The 24,636-nt window shown below is 38.8% G+C and overlaps 1 pseudogene; it reads left to right on the top strand.

The window, feature by feature from the left end:
* The window catches only part of LOC136677804 (sialoadhesin-like), an 86,108-nt pseudogene that overhangs the window by 50,969 nt on the left and 10,503 nt on the right, over positions 1-24,636 (top strand).

A 24,636-nucleotide genomic window follows, 5' to 3' on the forward strand; every position in this document is an offset into this window, starting at 1 on the left:
TGTATTGCACTGCTAACTGACACAAGGCGTCCCTTGTAAGTTGCATTAAGGTCTTTTCTTAAAAGTCTTTGAAGAGTCGGCTTGTCGTCGTAAAGAGAAGACAAAAGAGCGTAAGAAGCGTACGAGAGGAGATAAAGGAGCGTGGAAGAAATCAAGAAGAAGTGTGCGAAGTATGATGTGTCGGTCGCGAACGAACCGTTTCAAAGAGCCGGCTCTTGTAAGTGAACGATGAGAGCCGGTTCCCGTCTAAGACCGAGCCATTTTTTTCCTAAGGCTTGTCTTTCAACCAATCAGAGAACAACAAGCAAGCTCCAGCCCTCCAACCCTCCAAGCTGAGACACTTGGTTTTTCTGAATGACAATCTGCCTTCCAAAAAATAGTTGAAGAAAAAGTTAAATCAGTTAAATGTTTGTTGACAGTTGTGGTTGTTTTAATCACCACCGTTGAATGCTGCTGTTTTGCGCTTTGCAGAGTATTTGTTTATTTTATTACCCAGAAATGGATGATTATTTAATTTAATGAGCTATTTTCTAAAACCTACCTTTTGGGTTCCATTGGCTATATTTCAGAGTTTACAAGTGATTTTTTATTAAGGTGTTTAAATAAGAATCCAGTTATTTATACAATTGAGTGTGTGAGTGCAGTCAGTGAGTTATTACAAGACAGCCATAAAAACAATTGGCCATTGGAACACTTTTTATTATTTTTAATATTGAACAATAATATTTTGTCCATATAGTCATGTAAAATGTAGGTAATATTGTTCTGTACCAGTGGAAATAAGTGGTAAAACAAAGAGCCATTTAGGAGCCGAAAGAGCAGGCTCCCCAAAAAGAGCCGAAATTCCCATCACTACTGCGAAGCAGAGCGACTCCCTTTTTTCAGAGGTGGTGCGGTCACGCCCATTTGGGAGGTCTCTTTCTCTGATTGGTTCCTGGGTCTGAGTTTCACGTGACTTTCTTCACGTTTCAGGGAGGAGAGAGAGATCACAATTTTTTCCCGCGAATACGAATAATGAATAAAATATACTTCATACATACTTGAATATAGCATAATGAGTATACTGGATTACTTTTATCAAATATATATATCGAGTACATTACCAACTATTCTAGATGTTAGAAATTAAATTGTCTTTCTAAATTGAGACAGGAATTTTCCCTCGTGATTGAAACAGTAATTCACATCACTCGATTGGTTAGTAGACAGCCACCTGAGAATAAAAGAGGATAACATTAACACATTGCATAATACATGTTTCCACTTTACATTCCAGAAGAAGAAGGGGGAGTAGTCATCTGGTGTCGTAAGTGTGAAGATGACTCCTTCCTGTCATCCTGGGGGTCACTGAAAAGTGTTCTGCTTAGCCTTTGTTGTCAGACATAGGTGTGTGCGTGAGTCCAAAATTTATCATCAGAGTGGAAAGTCAGAGTCTTAATTTTTCATTTCTTGATCTGGGTCCATACTCCACTACACATGCTTGCCTTCGTCCCATAGTGCATCCAGGTGCTTTCTACCCCCAGGTTCACAAAACTGTCCTCGTGTAAAGCATTTTTTAAGCAATGGGTCCTATGCCAAATAACAGGTCAATAACATGCTTTGCTGGTGTTCTATAATGTAAGTCCACATGCTGCAGAGAGAACACACATTTATCCTGATCTGAACTACTGGACATCTTCCATTCAACAAAAAAAAAGCTACTTACACACTTCTATAATGCCTGTTATCCACAGTTTTTATTCTGCCGTTGTTGAAAGCTTAAGGTTCCCCTGCTGTTAATTGGATTTTGAGGTTTTTATTATTAAACTACAGAGATAAAAATGTGCTGAAACTCAAATGATTTACAGGGAAAAGTAGAACATCTCCTGATGTGTTGTTCTGCAAGAAATGAAGATATGTAAGATATAGTCAGGAAATAAGTATTTATACACGTATTTATACAGAAGTGTTTCCAGCCATGACAGTACATTTTATATCTGGTGCTTTTTACATCCCATATTTCATGAAGCTTGCAATGGACTGTGTCTTGTCCAGAGTGAATGTGTGGCAGTGTTACCAGGTAGGATCCAGACCAGCATATTTTATGAAGTTATTAATAATAACAAGAAGCACAATAACAACAATGCTGTTAATTCTATTACCACCACTAATAATAATCCTGAAACGTCCCGAAAACTAAATAAAAGAAGATGCAGAATGCAGTGTATTGGTTTTATTTTATTTATTGAATTAGCTTGTAAAAAGAAAACTGGCGCCATGTTGTAGCTTAAAACATTGTTTGGTCTATGCAGTGGTTTTCCTCATCCTCCTCCACCTCGGACAGTGCTGGAGACAGTGAGATGACGTTGCCTGAATCCCTGCAGATGGTAGGCTCTGGACCCACCGTGACCCTGAATTGGATAAGCGGTTACAGATAATGAATGAATGAATGAATAATTAAATGTCTGTTCAACATTTTCTGGGTTAAATTAAATACTGCACTTTAAAAGATTAATCTGTTCATGGATTGGTGTGTGACGAAGTAAAGGATGAGTGATGCAGTGAAAAGCAGAACTTTGCTAAATGTGTGTGTGTTAATGTTCATAAGAAACCACAGACTGTTGCCATTTCTCACCTCAGAGCTGACTCTCCTTCCTTCATTCGCTATTTGGACAGTGACTAGGGACAAATCTGTCTTCTGTGAGGTAAGAAATGCTTTATTTTTAAGTGATTGCTTTGAACTGCTGAGTTGTGAAGCCTGCATTAGAATAGATGATGCCAGAGCAAGTCCAGAGACTTGACTAGTTCTCAGTAGAGATTCTATTCTATGAGCTAGTTGTTGTCTGGTTTGGTTCCTGGTACAACGGTGTTTTAATTTCAGTATGTGTGAAATGTTAAGACACCCATGTGACTAGTTCATATGCTGTTGATCCATATTCATGTCTCAAAAGATTTTGTCCATTTCAATTGTCAAATTCTATTGTCAAATTAGCTTGTTAATTAATATTAATTCAGTATTAATATTGTTAAATATGTGTCGTTTGCTGAAAAAGTTAAATTAAGAAGAAAAAAAGCACATTTTATTATCTGCTGTGTTTATAGATTTTACACTGATGTCACTCCGATTAGCTCCTCCCACGTCTCTGGTATTTCTGCTCCTCATGAACGGTAAGTCAGAGTTGTTACATCATGAACCCTTTTTATTATTTATGATTTTATTTTAAAATAAAGATTAATAAGGAAAGTGTGATCAGCTTAAACAGTTTAGTGTCCTGTGTTAGAACTGAGAATCTTCTTCTCCCTTTTGTACTTTTAGCTCCAGTGGAGCTCAGTAAATTGTAGCTGATTACTCCAAACCCAGTCCAGTTGGAGCCTATTTTTATTGAGACTCATACAGCTAGATCACTACAGGGGGCGCTGTAGATGGGGTGGGGCCCTGCTGTGTTTCTTCTGTTTCCAAAACAACTGAAAAATACAAACGTGGCAAGGAAATGTTTAAGGGGTCTGTGAAAGAAAAATAATACATTGTAAGGTCTTAAAGGGTGGTGTTACATTTTTTAAGAGAAACATAGGATTAATTCAAACCCTGTTGAGCTTTATACAAATTAGCAGTGATGTGGTCTGGTGATTACCAATCAAAAGCGATGTTCTCTCATCCTGAGGAGCTTGGTTCCTGCTGAAGATTTGTTCCAGTGCATTTACATAAATACAGAGGGAAAGCTGGCCTCAGTTGTGTTTGAGTTAAACCCTGCAATTTCAGTTAGAAATGTGGCGTCAGAATAAATCTTTTAGTCTTGCAGTGATTGCTCAGCAAGGCCTCACTGTGAACTACACTATAGAATAAACTTACTGTTGTTACAGTGTCAGGTCTTGTCTTCAGGTTCAATAGATCACATCAGCACCTGTTATTAATTAATCAGACTGTTAGTAGTTCATACAGTAACTTCCTCTGGAAATATTACCACTGTTCACACAACTTTACAATTTTATTTTCAAAATATTTACATTATTCTCAGAAACAAACATTTTAAACTATGTTCCTGACAAAGCACCATTTTAGTCACTACATTATTTACAATCATCTCTACATTAATGTATTTATCAGGTATTTATCCACATTATCTTCTGCAACACTCTTTCTACCTCTAGATGGCCCACAAAGTGTCTCAGTGTCCATCCGTCCCTCTGGAGAAACAGTGGAGGACAGTTCAGTGACTCTGACCTGCAGCAGTGATGCTAATCCACCTGTGCAGAACTACACCTGGTTTAAAGAAGGTGAAACCTCACCTGTAGGATCTGGACACAGTTACAGCTAATTTGTGTGTGTGTGTGTGTGGTGTTATTCTCTCTGATGGTTAAAAAATAATGGCGTTCAACAATCACCACAGTTCCCATAAAGCACTGGTAGGAGAAGCCAACAACGACCAACACAAAAAAACGTTACACACAGTGAGCTGCTTTTGGGAGGATTAATTTCTTAATGGACATCAACGGTCAGTTTAACACAACATCAGTTTCAGATCATCACCGACTCACCAAGAACAAACTGAAGGAAGAACAGTGAAAGTGTGTGTGTGTGTGTATGTGTGTGTGTGAAGTCTTAGTAAGCCTGGTGATTTGTCCTGTTCCTAACCTTTAGGAATCACTGTTTAATGAGGTCTGACACATCTTCAGAATCATACCCTCTCTGTATATTATACTATATTTATACTATTACACTATATTAATGTTATAATTTCTAAAACCTTTAAACTGTGGTTTGGAGAATTCATCTGTTCTCATCAAATATTTATTACTTTTACAAATATCTCATTTCTAGTTCTTCAGCTCATCTCACTCACATCTGTCATTCTTTATATCAGTGATCCCCAAACTTTTCTACCGTGCCTCCATTTTGTAGATGAGAATATTTAGACAGTGACACATTTACACTTCTTTTACTTCCAAGCTCCACTGGAATTCACTTGTACTTTCATACACCACTGCAACTGTAGAAAAGAACAGAAATATAGTGCTTGTGCTTAACAGTCGTTGTTAAACATATTTGTTCCTAATTGCTTCCCTGCACTAAAAATTAAATATAGAACAGGTTCCTGAGAGAAAAAGCCCAAAACCTGCACCTTGGCTCTTCAAAAAAAAATGACACATTTAACCCCTTCATCTCTTCTGAGATATGCCTCGTCATATTTACTTGTTTACCCTTTGGTTTTTCCTTTGCCTCGCTGCACCTCCCCCTGCAGTCACTCCACGCCCCCACTTTGGGAGCCACTGCTTTAAATGAATACTATGTCTTTACTTGTTGGTTTGCTCTTATCCTTTATTTCATTTTTAAGTTTGATTTATTTTATGATGATAGTGTTAATACACTGAGTTATATATTTTTCTGAGCAGGTACTTGCTGAACTGCAGCATATGAAAGGTACTGTTTAAATAAAGCCATTGCTGGTGAATAGATCTTATCTCCTTTCACTTTACTTTCTGTTGTCTGTGCTGGATATCTTTAAACACACACACACACACACACACACACACACACACACACACACACACATTAGTCAGTGATTAATTTTATGTGAAAAAATGTGCCGTGAATGTGGAATTCCTCTAGATGGCGGTATTTACGAACAGTAGATGAAATCACTCACCACTGAGTGTTCAGAGGAAAGTTTCAATGAGAGAAAATAGAGCTGTTTATCAGTCACTCAATCTCTCTACAGACAGACGAGTGACAAACAGTAAAATCACTCATTAAACTGAAGATATTCATCATCTCTCTACTGCCTTAGTGTTCTACATTATTCAACAGTTCTTTCAGTATTTAATGTATTTATAATCTACAGATTTAATAATAAAGACTCTAGTTTATGGCTAGTTTATACTTCATTAAGGAGGGGCCAAATATTTGAAGACAGGAAGAACGATGTCAGAGTGTGTAAAAATAGCTCAGCAACACTTTACCCACATTTAGTTTAACTGTATGTTTTCTGCATTTGTTCTTTGTGTTGAAGAGATGAACGACACTTAATGAAGGTAGGAAAAGACTCAGTGCTTTTGGAATCAGTAAAGAGTCATTAATTCATTGTTAATGGAAAGAGAAGTGAAGTGACTCTAATATTTGTGTTGTCTTTAGGTTCAGAAATGTAGGTTGATTATTGGTCCCTTGTGATCATTTCTACTCTAAATATCTATTCTATACATCTAATGTTCAGTGCAGTAACAGTTTACTGTCATTTCTGATCATCCAGGTTTCACACTAATGGGGCAGCTATCCACAGGGGAATCCCTGGATAGCAGTGCTGGCGTGTTTTTAGCACTAACCACCAGGAAGAACTCAAAAGCAAACAGAGATGTTTTGCAGTCAGTGAGATTACAACCGGGCCTGCAGGTGTGAAAGGGAAGTGTGTGCTCTTCTCTATTATAGAGGAGGTAGTAGTACTTGTGACTGGGGAGGTTCTAAAAGTCCAAAAACAGAATCAGGAGATGACGAAAAGGGATGAGACTGAAAAAGATGGAAAACCAGAGGCAAAAGACTTTAGGAAAAATCTTAAAAATCAAATCCTGCTGTTTACACTAATTTTTCGGTTTCTAACACCCAGCAAACGAAAGTGATAATCTGCCGACAAACCCACCAGAGAGACACAGCTGCTGTCAGACCAACAGAGTTAGAAATGTAGAGCCCAAAATGGGTGGGAAAACAATAGAGCAAGAAGTAGAGTGCACGTTGTACATGAAATTATTGAAAAACAATAAATCATTACAGACAGAGAGCAACTAAGTAGCAACTAACATACTCATGGTTTAAATACAGCTATACATTTATGAGAAAATATAAAAACTATAGGGTGGTGATGCAGCAGGTAGTGTCACAGTCACAGCTCCAGGGTCCTGGAGGTTGTGGGTTCATATTCTGCTCCGGGTGACTGTGTGTTCTCCCTGTGTCTGTGTGGGTTTCCTCCAGTTGCTCTGGTTTCCTCCCACAGTCCAAAAACACACGTCGGTAGGTGGATTGGTGACTCAAAAGTGTCCGTAGGTGTGAGTGCGTGAGTGAATGTATGTGTGTGTGTGTGTGTGTCTGTGTTGCCTTGTGAAGGACTGGCGCCCCTCCAGGGTGTATTCCTGACTTGCGCCCAATTATTCCAGGTAGGCTCTTGACCCACCGCGACCCTGAATTGGACAAGCGGTTACAGATAATGAATGAATGACTGAATGAATAAAAACTGTAGAAATTGGTAGTAACCTTTAAGAAAGAGATAAAATGAGAAGAGAGATGTATCTGATATTATAATCAAGACTTTTATCTTCCTTATTTATTCTTCATTTCCACGTAAAATATAATTTAGTTGGCAGTTATTTGATTATTGTTCACAATTTTCCAATTCAAACCTTTAGTTCCACCTTACATGGGTCAGTTTTCAAAGCTAATACTGGTGCCATTCTAAATGAAATGTTCCTATCTGAATTGTCCATTCCACCTTTAATAGGCCATTATACAAGGATAAAGTTAGTATTAAAACATGAATAATTTCTGTCTTTGGTGCAGCAGGTAGTGTCGCAGTCTCACAGCTCCAGGGACCTGGAGGTTGTGGGTTCGAGTCCCGCTCCGGGAGACTGTCTGTGAGGAGTGTGGTGTGTTCTCCCAGTGTCCATGTGGGTTTCCTCCAGGTGCTCCTTTTTGTGTGGCTGCGCCACAGTGCCAACCTGGATAGAGACAACTAAACTGAAAAGAAAAGGCTTTAAAGCCAGAAAGGAATTGTTTAAAGAGCAATTAGGTAAAGATATGAGCTCTGTTCATATATATTTTAGTTATATTATATGGAGTAAGATCATTGTCTTTTATGCGAGAGCACAAAGACAACACTAAATCGAGCAAGTCAGACTCAACGAGCGCACAGAATCAAGAAAACAGAGCGAAAACAGCGACAGCGAGAGCAGAAAATCAATGACGCTGAAGTTGGTTACTTATTCGCCAGTTTCTTATTCGGATTCTGTGTCACCTTAAATGGTGAAATTGTTTCATTCTGTCGCCGCTAGATGGCAAAGTCCGAACACACCTTCCATAACATGAAAAAACTACACGTGAGACTCAAAGAGTCCCAAAAATGTGAAAGGCTCACCGAAGACACAATATAACAGACTATTAATACCCTGAAGATGAAGACATTTTACTGTGGATTTTTTTGTAATTGAACATAGCATTGTACACCCTTTTTTCATATTCATTTATCCAACGGGGGGTGGGGGGGGGTCCGGCTTCATACGCATTCATAAGCCACCCTGAACTCTTCCCCAGAGTTTACCTCCCCGTTTCAGCCTCTATGGGCGTGGTCCGCACTAGCAAATAAGAATATAATAATATTGGAAATAACCAGACATTGTGAATATACACATTGACATTAAGTGTTTAAACAAACATACCTTTCAATTAAACTTTACATTTTGGGATATTATATTTGTACTACACCTTCTGTAATATCAACTGCAGATTCCTGATAATCTGACAATTAAAAAATAAAAATGCCATGTACCCGAGGTTCATGTTTCTACATATTCTACCATGTCATGTGCTATATTCACAGGATTATGACAAAGCAATTCCACAGTGACATTTTTTTCATCTTTAGGATTCTGATAGTCTTCTGTGACTTCATTAAGCCTTTCAGATTTTTGAGACACTTTAAAAGTAAAAAGATAATGTCCAATGAATGAAGCCAAATATGCAATTTCCCCACACATTTACATCCAATGCTATGCTCACAGGGAAATTATAAAATACAATTCTACAGTAAAATGTCTTCATATTCATGATATTAATGGTCTGTTTTATCGTGTCTTCAGTGGGCCTTTCAGATTTTTGAGACACTTAGGAAATAAAGAGATACAGTGGAACCTCGAGATACGAGCTACTCTACAAACGAGTAATTCAAGATACGAGCAGCGTCGAGAGCGAAATTTCTGTTCGTTTTACGAGCGACAATTCGAGTTACGAGTCGAGCTTAATAGCTGAAACCTATCGACGATGATCGTGCGAAATCGGATCTTTCCGTTCTCACTCGGAATAGGAACCATAATTGCCAGCGCGGGGAAGAAGGGGAAAATGGGGAGAAGTTGCCTCAGCCACTACTTGGACAAAAACAGCAGAGTGTGTACACCATGATCTCGACCATTCGCACCTATCACAGCGCTTAACAACTGGAGTCAAGCTATCCGCACTTTGGAAACTGACGGTATATGACTGGCACGTATAGGCGCGTCATTACGGTTTTTCATTTTCGGAGAACACCACATCCGCTTTGGGACAGAGAGAGAGTCTGAAACCCGCGTTTGAGCAGCGATGTCTCTGTTACTAAATAAATGCACGCAATGCTAAAATGGACTAAATGGGCTAAAATTAACAAGCCATTAGGAATATATTTCGTTTTAAATCACTTTAAAGAGGCAAAACACGCTTTGATTTTATTATTTCATACATTTACGTATTTATTTTTACTTTTCTATAAACACTTAACTGGCTTTGAATAGTAATCCTGGTGGACATGTAGAAATACAGATTACATTTTACTGTCATTAAACAGAGGTAGCTCACTGTATAATATTCTCATGGATTTATACTGAATACCTACCGATATGGATTTCTCAAAATTACCCATAATGCCTAAACCATTCCACTGTCATTACACAGAGGGACCTCTTGGCTATCAACTGTATGATTTTGACAGAATTTCACTGTATATGCTTCGCATAGATAAGAAAGATATTTTCTGAAGCCCATGGGAAAGGACCTTGTTCATTTTCATATCATATGGCAATAGCATTTGAGTTACAGTTGTTTTTCTGTGATGCTTGGAACGCAGACTGCACAGCTGTTTTTAAACAGAATCTGGAAATACACAGTAATTCAAGTTCTTCATAATTTTGATAATTATTAACTTTCAAGTTGTTAGGATGTTGGAGTTGGGGGGGGTTAGAGGTGGTTCGGTATATGTTGGAAACTAACCCTAGCTGTCTATGTTTTTGAACATAACCTACATGACAACCAATCAAATGAGAGCATCCGTCCGCTACAGAGCAACCCAGAGTACAGCATGCCATGCTTATGTAACTGCAGGGAGGAGACCACTGATGCAACAGCAGAATATATTGTGCCTTGTGAAAGTATTTGGCCCCCTTGAACTTTTCAAACTTTTGCCACATTTCAGGATTCAAACATAAAGATATAAAATGAGAACTCAACTGAAAAGTGGGACGTGCAATAGTATTCGGCCCCTTGTGTTAATTAAGTCTTTGTTAATTCAAGAATATTGAATTTTGCCACATTTCAGGCTTCAAACATAAATTTAATATATAAAATTTTAATTTTTTTTGAAGAATCAACAACAAGAGGGACACAATCGTGAAGTGCAATGAAATTTATTGGATGTGTCAAACTTTTTTAACAAATAAAAAACTGAGAAGTAGGGTGTGCAATATTATTAATTAATGGAAAGAAATGTGAATTGATGCATTTGTAATGTTATATTTACTACACTTTTGTTAATAAGCTTTGTCCCTGAAGATCATTTAACTATAAAAGAAAGAATAAAAGATGTGTTATTAATAAAACTGACAAAGTTCAGACCAGTGCTTAGTTTGTAAATCATGAGTTAAGGGAAGACCCAGTGTGGCGTGATACAGCATCTGTGAATGGGGCTCCTGGGGCATGGGGCAGGCAGGGTATCATACTGTAGAATAGTGGTCATCACCAGTGGTGACAAACTCATTTGAGGTAATGGCTGTTCCAAGTGTTACTATTCGTGAAATAAAACCATGTTTATGTAATTAATACATTCAGCTCACATTCACATTTATTCAAAGCAGTTGTAATAAAGAAACATTTGACTAAACACAAGTAAGCACTGTGTTATCATTTATATCACTTTATACTGTTCCTGATCATCAATTCCTAATGAAGAACACAGTAACACCCTGCTCATTAGTAATGAGTCACTATGTGTTGCTGATAACTCCCAAACAACAACACAGTGACAACAAATTCACTACCAAAAGCAACATGTGCATTTGAAAGTATTTCTCAAAGAATAAGGAGGTAGGACACAACATTTACAACAGTGAAATAAATATTTCTGTGAGCTCTCTCTTGACCAGATCGCCCTGAAGACTTCAAAGGTCTTTCTTTACATTTACACTTATATTGTGCCTGTCTAGACATCTAAGGATCACACACACACACACACAAACACACACACAGGTGAGAATGGCAGCCAAATGCAGGGGTGTATCAAGCCTTTCAAAAGGGAGTGTTCTGCAATGGGGAAGTAAATTCCCTTCTGAAATTATCATTGCCACATTATAATTACAATCACGAACAATTATAACTTCCAGAATTTCTACATTTAATGTAACACTAGGTCTACAGTCTGGAAATAACACCATGAGTAGTACTGTAAACGACCCAAAATGGAAGAACTTATTCATACCCTTTGGCCTAACTTTTCAACACTATTTATAATGTTGTGCATCTAAATCCGACTGCTGATTGCCATGAACACTAGTTCTGTCACACCTGTCTCTGTGGACACCTCGCTTCCTCCCTCACTTCATGCCGGATTACCACTTGAGTCTGTGAATTACTCTGGGGACTTCAGTTCCTACGGTTCAACGGATGGTCACATGACTCCTTCAACCAATGGGAACTCTTTGGTGCGCTCCGGGTCACCTGAGTTTTAACTTACAACTGTTTTGTATTTCACATAATCATTCAGTTACTATATAAACCCATGCTTTTGCATCTGCCACTTGCAAAGTATTGCTAACGGTTTGTTACTTACTGAGCGAACCTTGTTTATGAACGCTAACCCTTGTATGACCCTTTCTTACGTTTCTCTTGACTCTGTGTTTTTGGATCCGGACTGCTATTGTTTGATACGTTATGTTTTTGACCTCAGCCTGTACCTCACTATTCTTTGGATTGTTCTTTTTGTTGTGATTGCTCTCTCTTTACGGTGTGCTTTGCACCTTAACGTCTCTGAAGTAAAACTGTCCCTGCTAAAAACCCGCAAGCATCTCTCCTGTTTACAAACCATGACAATTTCATGTGTCAATCAAATACTTTTGGCAAAATAGTGTATTTATTTTTGGCTCTAAATGAAGTTTTGCATGTTTATATTCATTCAGGGTTCTCTGATGGTGTCACTCAGAATGCATATCACACTTTCTCTGCTGTGTCTGCTCTTCATCTCTGGTGAGTCAGCTGCCACTCCCCATTAGATATAAATAATACTATGTAGACAATTACCGTGGCCTGAACAGTGGCCAAAAATGACATTGCAGCTGGGTCTAAATAATTGCAGGTCCACAGTTTTTACACTCAGTGTCATTGGTAAAAGTGGGTGTTTAGTTTATTTTAATGGTGGGAGGTGGTTTATTTTCACTTTCTTGATAGGTGGGACACATGCTGAAAAGCCTATGAATGCTGTCATTTGTTTTGTGCCCCTCCATACAAGGACAAAAAAATAATAATAATAATAAAACCCCTTCATTGATGTATTTTTGGAAATAGCCTCAGGTTTCCATCTGAGTTTAATTTCTATTCATTCACTTTATCTGCTCTTTTATTTCATTTCACATTTCTACAGGAGAACATTTTACTAACAAAGAGCCATATCATAAATTACACATTTCTCTTTTGTGTTACAGGAGCTGCTACACAGACTGAGAGGAGTGTAAATTACAGCCCTACACCTATCTGTGGTCTTAAGGGGTCTACAGGTATGTTAAATTGTGCAAACTTATATACAAGAATACATTCAGTACAAAAACTTTCTGGTCAAATGTGGCCAGCAAACAACTACAATTCAGGTAATTCAGGTCTGTGTAGCATAGAGCAGGAGATGTGTGTTTAGAAATACAAACCTTTCTCAACCAGGGTGCTGCAGCATCTGGCTTCATCAGGGGTAATGTCAAAATATTTGGATGTTGCTGAAAAAAAAAAGTCAAAAATATGATTTGGCCAAAAATGTAATTGTTCTACAATCTGTGTTTAGATCCGTGTGGCACTGGTGAAAGTGGGTGCTCAGTTTAGTTTGTTGATGGTGGGAGGCAGTTTATTTTCACTTTCTTGATCGGGGGTGATACATTTTGCATGGGTCTTGGTCCAGTTTTGGACCTGCTGGGTATGTGGCCAAGACCCGCTCTGGGTGACTTTGAAGAGTTTCACACATCAGTGTCAAAAACTATACATATATAATTCATTCATTCATTCATTATCTGTAACCGCTTATCCAATTCAGGGTCGTGGTGGGTCCAGAGCCTACCTGGAATCATTGGGCACAAGGCAGGAATACATCCTGGAGGGGGCACCAATCCTTCACAGGGCACATATAGTTAATTAATTAAAAAATAAGCACACATTCCCTCAACAAATAAAATCAAACAAACCACAAATTCTGCCCCAGGCTCAAGCTAAAGTCCACTCTTGTGTCATTAGACATACGGCTAAAACAAAACAAAACACAATGTAATGTGTAATGTGGAAGGCTACACAATGCTGATATTTCCTTACCTTTCATTTTGGATGTGGATGCTAGTCAAAGTGCCAGTAATAACTGACACTGGTGTATACCTGGTCAGCTGGCGCTAACAGGCGCAGATGATTTTCCAGTGAACTGAGGCTCAAAACACTCATCTTTAGAGGATAAAACCATATACCTGTGAGCACAAAGTCGTGTGAAGGATTTTCTGAGAATTTTGTCTGTTTACAGATTTTTTTTCCTCTCTTTTAGTCTTGTGTTTTTCTCCACCCATTTTCAGACATCAGCAGTCTACCTTTGCAATGGCAACTGGAAAACCCAGCACAATCTATGCATATACAGATGTAAACAATAACGTGGGGAGGCAAAACAAATGGGGTGTCAGAGTAATTTACATATATCAACAAAATGAAGGCAATATTTCTGTGTTTCTGTTTAAAATGTGAGTTTGACTCTAAAGCCCTGGAGACACTACACTACTTTTAATGTTGGGACAGATTATAAACAGACTGGGTTACTCTCACTACACAACTTTATTTCTGGATGATTTTTACGGAGACTGGAATAATGTCACACCCCAAAATAGTGTTGAAAAATCAAACGTTTGATATGTCTGATACGCAGTTTGGAGTCAGAGCCCCTCGCACACTACCCAACTTTCACCCGGACTGACACCTGCGACTGCAACAGAGTCTGCAGACTAGAGCCAACTAGAACACACCCGGCCCAAGTGGAAATCAGTGTTAAAATTGGACTAAAAGTTGTCGTGTAACCCCAGCTTAAAGTGACAGCAGACTCTTGTAGATCATTCATTCATTCATTATCTGTAACCCTTATCCAGTTCAGGGTCGCGGTGGGTCCAGAGCCTACCTGGAATCATTGGGTGCAAGGCGGGAATACACCCTGGAGTACGCCCCGCCAGTCCTTTCTTGTAGATCATTTACAAACAAAATGAAAGATTTTACAGCACTGTGTATATATTTCTCTTGTTTACAGATCTCCAGGTGGAGGTTCCTGAGAGTGTGACAGAGGGAGATAAAGTCACTCTCACATGTAACACCTCCTGCAGTCTGACTGACAGTCCAACATTCACCTGGTACAAAAATGGACATGGTTTATCCTCCAGAACTGAGCAGCTCCACCTGCAGTCGGTCAGCAGGGAGGATAAGGGCAGATATCACTGTGCTGTACAGGGTCTGAACTCTCCTGAGGTCACTCTGAATGTCAGATGTAAGTGTAACACCCTTGCTTCCCTTTCCCATATTTATTTTAAAAGTTACTAAGCCGAGGGTCTCTGAGATCAATTTGATCCTTTATTTTATATCCTCACTGCAGTATTGCCCGTGTAAAGCCTATGCTTGAATCTAAAGGAACAGCAGTTATGATAGAGTATTCTTATTTATCTAATTGTTTAACCCTTATAAATGTACCAATATAACTGAATTTAATGTAAAGTTGTAATAAAATATAGAATTACTGTTTCCCTTTGCTCAATATAAAAAATAATTAAACATTTATAATTCAGATAATATTTTTAAATACTGAAGATTAAGTTACCACCTGTAAAGAGCTAGTATCTATAAAGTATGCACTTAAGATTGCTTTACAGTTACCATCTAATGAACTATAATACACCGTGAATGTAGATCAATGCACCAAATCAGATGTCCAAATACAGAAATACAAATCTTATAACTCGAGTGATATGATGATTGAAACTCAGAGCTATGATTTAGCACTACACTTATAAATGCTCTGACTTCAGGTAGCAACTTACTAATAGTTTAGAAGAGTTCAGATTCACAATAGTCTGAAAAGAGTTAAACTCAGTATTCAATTTTAAACTCCGTAGTTAAATATTATGAACATAAATTCACAACTCGGTATGCCTAACATAACTCAGTAGTGCAACAACACCAATGTAAATCCATGGAAATGTTCATCTTTAAGCATGTTAACGTAAATGTGGGCCCACACACACACACACAAACCCCTCGTAACAGGCCTGTGTCATTGCTCTGGTGCACTGAGGCCCTTAAAACAGAAAATGGTTTCTTCACTCTGGGCCAAATAAAAAAACAAATGGTACCTCGTTCACTGAGAGCCAGGTTCAACACAGCAGCTGTCTCACACACCTCTGTTTGAACGACCCGTACAATCAACAGGCAGAAAGTGTCTTCCTTCGAAACCAAAAAAACCCTGAAATGACACATCAGCCCAGAAAACCGTCTGACCAATGTCCTCCTCGAATTGTGAGTGAACAGACCTCTGATATCCAGTGTGGCATGTAGCTAACAGATCTATGTTACACAGAGCAAAACATATACACACAGCAAAGGTGGTTCACTGTGGTGTCTCTGCATAAAATTAGTGTTCAATTAATAACTGAAAGGGTATTAACTTTTTTTTAAATCAATTTTAAAGAAACACTTTCAAACTTTTTTTCCTGCTCTTCTTCACTCTTCACCCACTCCACTGTCTCTTCTCCTTTTTTTTCCTCCAAGTCCCATCCCTTTCGTCACCCCATTGACTAGCTACGCTCATTCAGCCAAAGAGCTAAAAGTAAACCTAACCTGCGGACAAAGAGCATATGCTCAGCTTGTACATTCCAATCTGACCATTCTTAAAGAGACAGTAACTAATTTTACGTAAACTAGCTTTCATATTTTCATATATGAACTACATATGGTCTTATTTTTTAACCAGGCTACATAAGTACAGATTAATTTCTCTCAGTCTCAGAAAAGTTGAGGTTTGGTGTTGAACTGTAGAAGTAATTTCTATTTTAAACAATAAAAACCTAGGAATGAAAGACAAAATGTTGGGTCATAGGCTATGAGGAGTTTGGTGTGCTCTCCCTGTGTCTGTCTGGGTTTCCTCTGGGTGTTAAAAATACATGTTTTTAAGTTGATTGACTGTGTAAAACTGAGTGTTAGTGACTGGGTGAGTGTGTAATGCCCTGTGATGAACTGGCATCCTGGTCAGGGTGTGATCCTGCAATGCATCTAACGATTCCGAGTAGGATACAGACCCACCCTGAACCTAAATGGGATGAAATGGTTCCAGAAGTCTAATAGATAATGATTTAATGAATTTTGGACTATTGTTCAGGAAATTCACAGTTGCTGTGTAACTATTTAATTCCATATTTTATTTTATATTGTTCTACCTCTAGACGGCCCAAAGATTGCTTCAGTGTCCATCCGTCCCTCTGGTGTAACAGTGGAGAACAGTTCAGTGACTCTGAGCTGCAGCAGTGATGCTAATCCACCTCCAGAATGTCACTGGTTTAAAGGAATAGTATTAGAAACAAAATCAAAGTCCTACACAAAGAAAGAGATCAGCTCTGTGGACAGTGGCATATACAAGTGCAAGTGCTTTAATGAGCATGGAGAGAGATACTCTGAAGCTCTAATTCTCAATGTTTTGTGTAAGTGCATTTTAACTTCGTACATTTGTGTATTCTTTCTTTATATCCTGTGATGATCAGATCACTCACTGCTGTTTTTTTTTTTTCATGTGTAGATCCTCCAAAGAGTGTCTCAGTGTCCATCCGTCCCTCTGGTGAAACAGTGGAGGACAGTTCAGTGACTCTGACCTGCAGCAGTGATGCTAATCCACCTGTGCAGAACTACACCTGGTTTAAAGAAGGTGAAACCTCACCTGTAGGATCTGGACACAGTTACAGCTTTACACTGAACTCCAGAAGCAGTGGATGGTACTACTGTTTCACTCAGAATGAACTTGGGTCTAAAAAATCAGCTGCAGTTCCAGTCGGTATAAAAGATATTTAAAGCAATGTATTCATTCCTAGATATTTACTGACAGTCTGGTGACTTTTCATAGAATGTATAAACATTTGTCCTGGTTTCTGTTCATGTGTCTCTCAGGTGTAAAGTCCCTGATCCTGTATGTGGGGGTTGGAGTTGGAGTCTGTGGAGTTGCAGTGATCATTGCTGCAGTTTTAATGATGTGGTAAGAATGGGCATTTGTTTGAGTGTGTGTTACATTTACATATTATTTTCCCATGTTCCTTTATGTATAAAAACTATGGAATTTAAAATAACATTAAAACACATAATGAGATATGATAAAAGCATTTGTAACCCAATTCTCCGTTGGATAAAATAAAAAGTAGAGAACGGAGACTGAGATATAGCCAAACTGCATATGCAGCCATACTTAGATATAGCCATACCACATTCTATATTCATTATCTGTAACCGCTTATCTAATTACCTGGAATCATTGGGCGCAAGGCAGGAATACACCCTGGAGGGGGCGCCAGTCCTTCACAGGGCAACACACACACATTCACTCACACACTCACACCTACGGACACTTTTGAGTCGTCAATCCACCTACCAAAATGTGTTTTTGGACTGTGTGAGGAAACTGGAGCACCTGGAGGAAACCCATGCAGTGACCCGGAGCGGGAAACAAACCCACAACCTCCAGGCCCCTGGAGCTGTGTGACTGCAACACTACCTGCTGCACCCACATTCTATATTCAACCCTTAAAAGGAGGTATTGCGGAAAGGAGCAAAAAGTGCAGTATCTTATCCATCACTCGAACACAGGCTGATGGTGAACTTTCCTGACCAACACACATCTTGTCACAACATGCACAACAAACACAAAATAATCACCATAATGCATCCCAAAGTCAAAAAGTCTCAAAGACAGAGAAAAACAAAAAAACACTGAAAATCACAGCACAATATGGAGCAGGAAGTCTCAGCTCCTCTTAGTACTTGTACACTTGTACTGCCCCTAATGGTTTGTGCGTTTAACAGTGAAATAATGTATTTTTACAGTAAAGACTTGTAAAAGTTAGTATTTTGGCTAATACAAATATTTACAGTATTTCACTGTTTTCAACCTTTTTAGAGTTTACAGCCATTTACTGTCAAGGTTTTACAATTTTCCCCCTAAAATGTACAGATATTTTTTACAGTGTAGGCATCGAGCCCAGCTGTTTCACTGTCCAAAAAGTCTCTGTGGGTTAGAAGAAGTGAGAGAGAACATTTGAGCAGAAAATTCTTGGCTCATAATATAAAAAATATTAGAGAAACACTAAGTTTCATCGTTTCTATCCAGTAAATTAATCAGTACAGAGCTGCCCACTGTTGGTAAATCTGGGAGTTTACAGAGCAGATGATGGGTGAAAAGTTTCACTTACTGTGAGCAGGCACACTTTCCAGTCTATATGTCCTGGTAATCTGCAGGTGGAGGGAAAACTTCATGCCCAATTTAACCTTAAACAGTGTGTAAAACAACAGAGCCCATAATGGACCAAATTAACTTTGAGTATACTCTCGGATCATTCTCTCTCTGACTATTGTTTTCCCACAGATTTACAATTGGGTGAAACTACTTCGATGTCAATAAGGACATTTTGGGAAAAAAGGGATATTTTGAAAAGACACATTGAACACAAAGAGGATTAAAATAATTGTTTTATTTGAAGCCAAGAAACTGTAGAAAAAAAGCCTTTATTTTTCTTATTCATTACTGATTTATTAAATTATTTTGGGTAATTTTATTGTTGATTTTGATACACTTTGTGTTTACTGTTAAGGTTATTGATAACTGAGAGGTATTTGAACTGAGAGGTTGGGCTAAAAGTAAATGTGAACACATACCTATTGCATTTTTAAAAAGGAGAAAAATATACTGAATCTAAATAATACCCAGCACCAACACTTACCTTAATACTTACATTTACTTTAAAATTTAAGTGAAACTAAAAGAGAAGAGGAAGGACACATTCGTTGGTAAAATATCTGTAAATAGTATTTAATCATTAATACTTACCCAAGCACTAAATAAAATATCTGTAAAAGAAAACAGGTGTTTAGTGTTGAATAATAATAACTGTAACCAACTGATAAACATTGAACAGAAAGGAAAATCAGTATTTACCTTTGGGTTTTTTTTTTTTATCTCGATCAAGTACGTATTGTTTTTGTTTTGGGGACATTTTTATGTATTTTGTTTATTTGCTTTTGTGTTCTCCCCGTGTCTGTGTGGGTTTCCTCTGGGTGCTCCGGTTTCCGCCCACAGTACAAAAACACACGTTGGTAGGTGTGAATGTGTGTTTCTGTGTTGCCCTGTGAAGGACCTACGCCCCCTCCAGGGTGTATTGCCGCCTTGCGCCCAATGATTCCAGGTAGGCTCTGGACCCACCGCGACCCTGAACTGGATAAGCGGTTACAGACGATGGATGGATGGATGGATATTTCAAATATGAAATACATTTCATAATTTCCACATCTCTGGTCTTATCTCTTTAATGTATTTTGCTCCCTGAGCAAACCTAACTGGTCCATTGGTTATCTCTATAGTTTAATCAAGTAACCTTTAGTGTAACTGTCAAGCATTTGTGTCTGAAGGGCTACACATTTCTAATAATAATTCTACATTAAATAATCATGCTGATAAATCATTTTCTGAAAGGAGGAAGAAGAACAAAAAGAATAAGAAAAGTGTAAAGAAGTGTGTGGTGGAAGATCATGATCATATCTACCAGGTGAGCTGTTTAAAGGAACACTATGTAGTATTTCTACCTTACAATTATACCTTCTAAATGACTGTGATGTTCCATGAAGCTCTAATAGAGAGAACAGAGCCTCTGTGGATGCTGGGTCCTCTGCTGGTTTACTGCACTAAGCAACTTTTTAATCATGGGTGGTTACTTATCTACAAGAAGAATATAGCTCGATATTCCCAGTACAGACATTATATGAGAGAGAGAGACAGGAACAAAAGTACTAATACTGGACTTAATTTACACATTAGAGTAGGGTTGGTGTTGGAGTTGTAAGTAACTTGCTTTGTAACTTTCATGTGTTGCAGTGTTAGTTAGTGATAAGTTTTGTTGACCAAAGTGTTATAATCAGTTTTTGAGAGTTACTGTGCAGTGAGCCAGAGTTTTAAGCTGCTAACTTTGGCCGGATTAGCGCACTTTTTCATGTTAGAAATCAAATCTGGTAATAAGTGCTGTGGGTTGCTGTGTGGATGAAATGGCTAGAGTTACACTTTGTGTCAGTTGAACCCAAGCTTTGTTGGGGACACTGTTAGAATCAGGTTTTTGAGAGTTGCTGAAGAATAAGGACGAATGCCAGCACCTGCTAACTTTAGCCGGTGGATGGTAGTGTTAATGTAAAACATGGAAAGAGGGCAACGTCCGTAGTCTCCAGATTGAATTTCAAATTTTGACTTTTTGGACCACAGGACAGTTTTCCACTTCCACCAGTATCGTGTCTGTTTTTATTTCACTGCCATCTGAGGGCCTGATCACAGCCAGACAATATTAAAACTTGTTCCTTGCCTGTAGAAATATCTCTCTTTTATTTTTTACTATATTAGCAAAGTCTTGATAATTAAATTCAAGAAGGGCATATATAATTTATTGCCAAAATTATTCGCTTGTCTGCCTTTGAACGCATATGAACTTGAATGACATCCCATTGTTAATCCATAGGGCTTAATATGACGTTGGCCCACCCTCTGCAGCTATAACAGCTTCGGCTCTTCTGGGAAGGCTTTCCACAAGGTTCAGCAGTGTATATGGGAATATTTGACCATTCCTCAATAAGTGCATTAGTGAACTGAGACAATAATGCTGGACGAGGCCTGGCTCACAGACCCACCTCTAATTTATCCCAAAGTTCTGACAACTGCCAAACCCAGACTTATCCATGAGATCCCCAGACTGAGACATGTGATTCCTCACTCCAGAAAACATGTCTCAACTGCTCTAAAGTCCAGCCATCTGCTTTACGCCAATGCATCCAACGCTTCACATTGCACCTGGTGATGTAAGGATTGGATTCAGTTGCTAGGCCATGAAAAGCCATTCTATGAAGCTCTCACCACAATGTTCCTGAGCTAATATGACGACCACATGACGTTTGGAGGTCTGTAGTGATTGACTCTGCAGAAAGTTTGCGACCTCTGTGCATTATTTCCCTACTGTCCGCTGTCACTTCTCTGTCCTTTTACGTGGCCTACCGCATCGTGGTTGAGTTGCTGTTGTTCCCAGTTGCTTCCAATTTGTTAAAATACCACTGACAGTTGACTGTGGATATTTAGTACTGAGGAAATTTCATGACTGGACTGGACTGAAAGAAGAGTGTCGCAAAGAAGCGTAGCAAGCGAAGAGAGAAGAAGCGAAGTGCGAAGAGAGCTGCTTAGAGCTGGGCGACTCCTTTTCAGATGTGGCGCAGTCACGCCCATTTGGGAGGTCTCCTTTCTCTGATTGGATCCTGGGTCTGAGGCTCATGTGACTTTCTTCACGTTTCAGAGAGAGAGAGAGAGAAGTCACATTTTTGGCTACTGCAAAATACTGGATAAGATAAAATACAGGATAAAGTATACTTTCATACATACTTGGGTATAGCATAATGAGTGTACTGGATTATGTTTATCAAATATATATGTATGTATATATCTTGAGTACATTACCAACTATTCTAGATGTTAGAAACTAATTCGTTTTCCTAAACAGAGACAGAAATTTTCCTTCATGATTGAAACAGTAATACACATCATTTCATTAGTTAGTAGACATTCACCTGAGAATAACAGAGAGTAACATTAATACATATTGCATAAAACATGTTTATAACAGCGGCGCCCCGACGCGTCCGTTATGTATTTAGAGGGCGGCAGGGCGAAACGTGATTTCGCAAATGTCCACTTGGAGGCACTGTTGGTCCATGCTGTTTGCCTGGTTTGAACCAGGGTTGCGAGAGTTCACCACAAGGCCAATTCTGGGGTCACCTGTTGACTTTGCAGAAGATAATCATTGCTATCTAGGCGCCAGTGGCCATAAACTGGGGTTCTTTAATCCTGGTCTCCAAAACTTTGTTTGATCTCCTCAGCTTAAAAGCGTCATAAACTGGGTTCTCCTTTTCTTTGCATTCCTGAAGAAGAGGGGAGTAGTCATCTGGGTTGGAGGTGGTGATTCATTCATCCTGGGGTCACTGGAGTGTGTTCTGCTTAGTCCTTGGGTTGAAGACATATGTGTGTGCGTGAGTTTGTGTGTGTGTGTGGGGGGTGCAGTGTCTTTCAGCACACACACATTCTGTGGAATGTGGGGTTCTGTTCTGAAAATCCTTATCAGAGTGGAGAGTCTTAAACTTTTCATTTCTTGATCTGGTCCATACTCCACTACAATGTACTTGTATGTCAGTAAAGAGTTATCTCTTGAATCCAGTGCCAAAATCCAAGAGTCATTCTGCTCAAACTGCTTATTTTCTCTAACACTCCTCTTTCCAGAACTATGACCCAAAGGCTGAGGACAACACATTTACAGCTCCTGACCCCATTCCTAGGTCCTCTGATATGTGTAGCGGAGCTGCAGTAAGAGTCAGAAACACACTTCATTCAGATTCATGAAGAACTCCTACACACCTCAAACGTCTTCATGTCTCCTCCTCTGCTTCATTCTGTCTCTCCCTCAAACAGACTGTCCATTCCAGTTCTTCTGATGATCCGTACACAGCTCTGGATCCTCAGTCCTGCTTTCCAGACTACGAGAATCTAGCAGTGAGTCAATCCTCTTCTACTGAGGACTGTTTAGTAGCTCTTTAAGACACAGCAGTCTCCACTGTGGAGTCTCCTTCACCACCATCTGAACAGCTTCTGCTTCCTCTTCTATGGAGCTTTTACTGGAACGTGTGTGTTTTCTTTGTTCTTGTATCAAATTGTGTGTGTGTGTGTGTGTGTGTGTGTGTGTGTGTGTGGTGTGTTTCTTTCAGATTTCTAAAAAATAATGGCATTCAACAATCTCCACAGAACCCATAATGCATTGGTAGGAGGAGCCAGCAACGACCAACACAGAAAAGCGTTACAAACAGGGAGCAGTGTTTGGGAGGATTATTTTCTTAATGGACATCAACGGTCAGTTTAACACAACATCAGTTTCAGATCATCACCAACTCACCAAGAACAAACTGAAGGAAGTCTTAGTCAGCCTGGTGTTTTGTCCTGTTTCTAACCTTTAGGAATCACTGTTTAATGTGGTCTGATACATCTTCAGAATCATCTGATACATCATCTGTTATCTCTGTATATTTTATTTCACAAGGTAGCATTTCTAACTTCAAATAACAGCTTCAACATCACCCACTGACCTGTAATAGGGAGAGAACAGAACCTTTGTTACTGCTACTGTGGCATCAGCACTGTAGAAACTGCATTATGCAACTTTTGTAACCAGAGTGGATACCTCTTATGAGGACTGCAAAAAGTTTTAAACCACATTTTATGCCCAAGGGGAAATCTGCAGTTAGCAGCCACTAACATCGAGGGAGTCTGTGTCCATTTAGCAGTCTGTAACACTGCTGTTAGCCCAAGGTAATATTGAACAATGGAGTGTGGCTAGTAGTGAGTAGCTGGTAATATCAACAAAGCGAACCCCTCTCCATTGCCCTGTGACTGTTACAGTGAGTGTAAATGTAACAAGTCTGTTTTAACCCCATCGTCTGATGCTGCTCACTGCCTGGATCCCTATTCTCACCACTGTTCTGTGCTGTTCTGTACTTTCTCTTCTGTCTTTTGGAGATCTTTGTTCTTTGTACTATTTTTGTAAGACTGCTTTGGATTCATGAAAATTGTCATAATTGTCATTTTTATTAATTATTTTACTGATATATTTTGTTGTTGTGAGCTAAACAGTGAATAAATAGGTAAATAGTGAAAGTAAGGATATGACATGGTTTCAGGACAGTGCTGTGAAATTAAATAACACACTGCAGCTGTAGGGGGCCCTGTAGGAAAAATACAAAATATTACACAATGTCCATTGACCCCATGGTCTTTTGTCATAAAATATTTATTCAAAGTCTGGTAAGACAAATTTGCTTCCATACCGTGGAAGAAAAATGCCAAATCTTACCTGATGTCCTTTGAACCCATGATTTTTGTCATAATATATATATTATTTTTACACAAATATCTAATTTCTAGTGCTTCAGTTTATTTCACTTAGATCTTTTATTATATGCAACCTTTGTGTTTAGTTGTCATTTTGCTTTTATTCTTTATTCATTTTTAAGTTTTTATTAGCTGGTGTTTTGTTTGCTGAACTGCATCATATGAAAGGTACTGTTTAAATAAAGCC

Source organism: Hoplias malabaricus, chromosome 2 (genome assembly GCF_029633855.1).
Source record: "Hoplias malabaricus isolate fHopMal1 chromosome 2, fHopMal1.hap1, whole genome shotgun sequence".
NCBI classification, from domain to species: domain Eukaryota; kingdom Metazoa; phylum Chordata; class Actinopteri; order Characiformes; family Erythrinidae; genus Hoplias; species Hoplias malabaricus.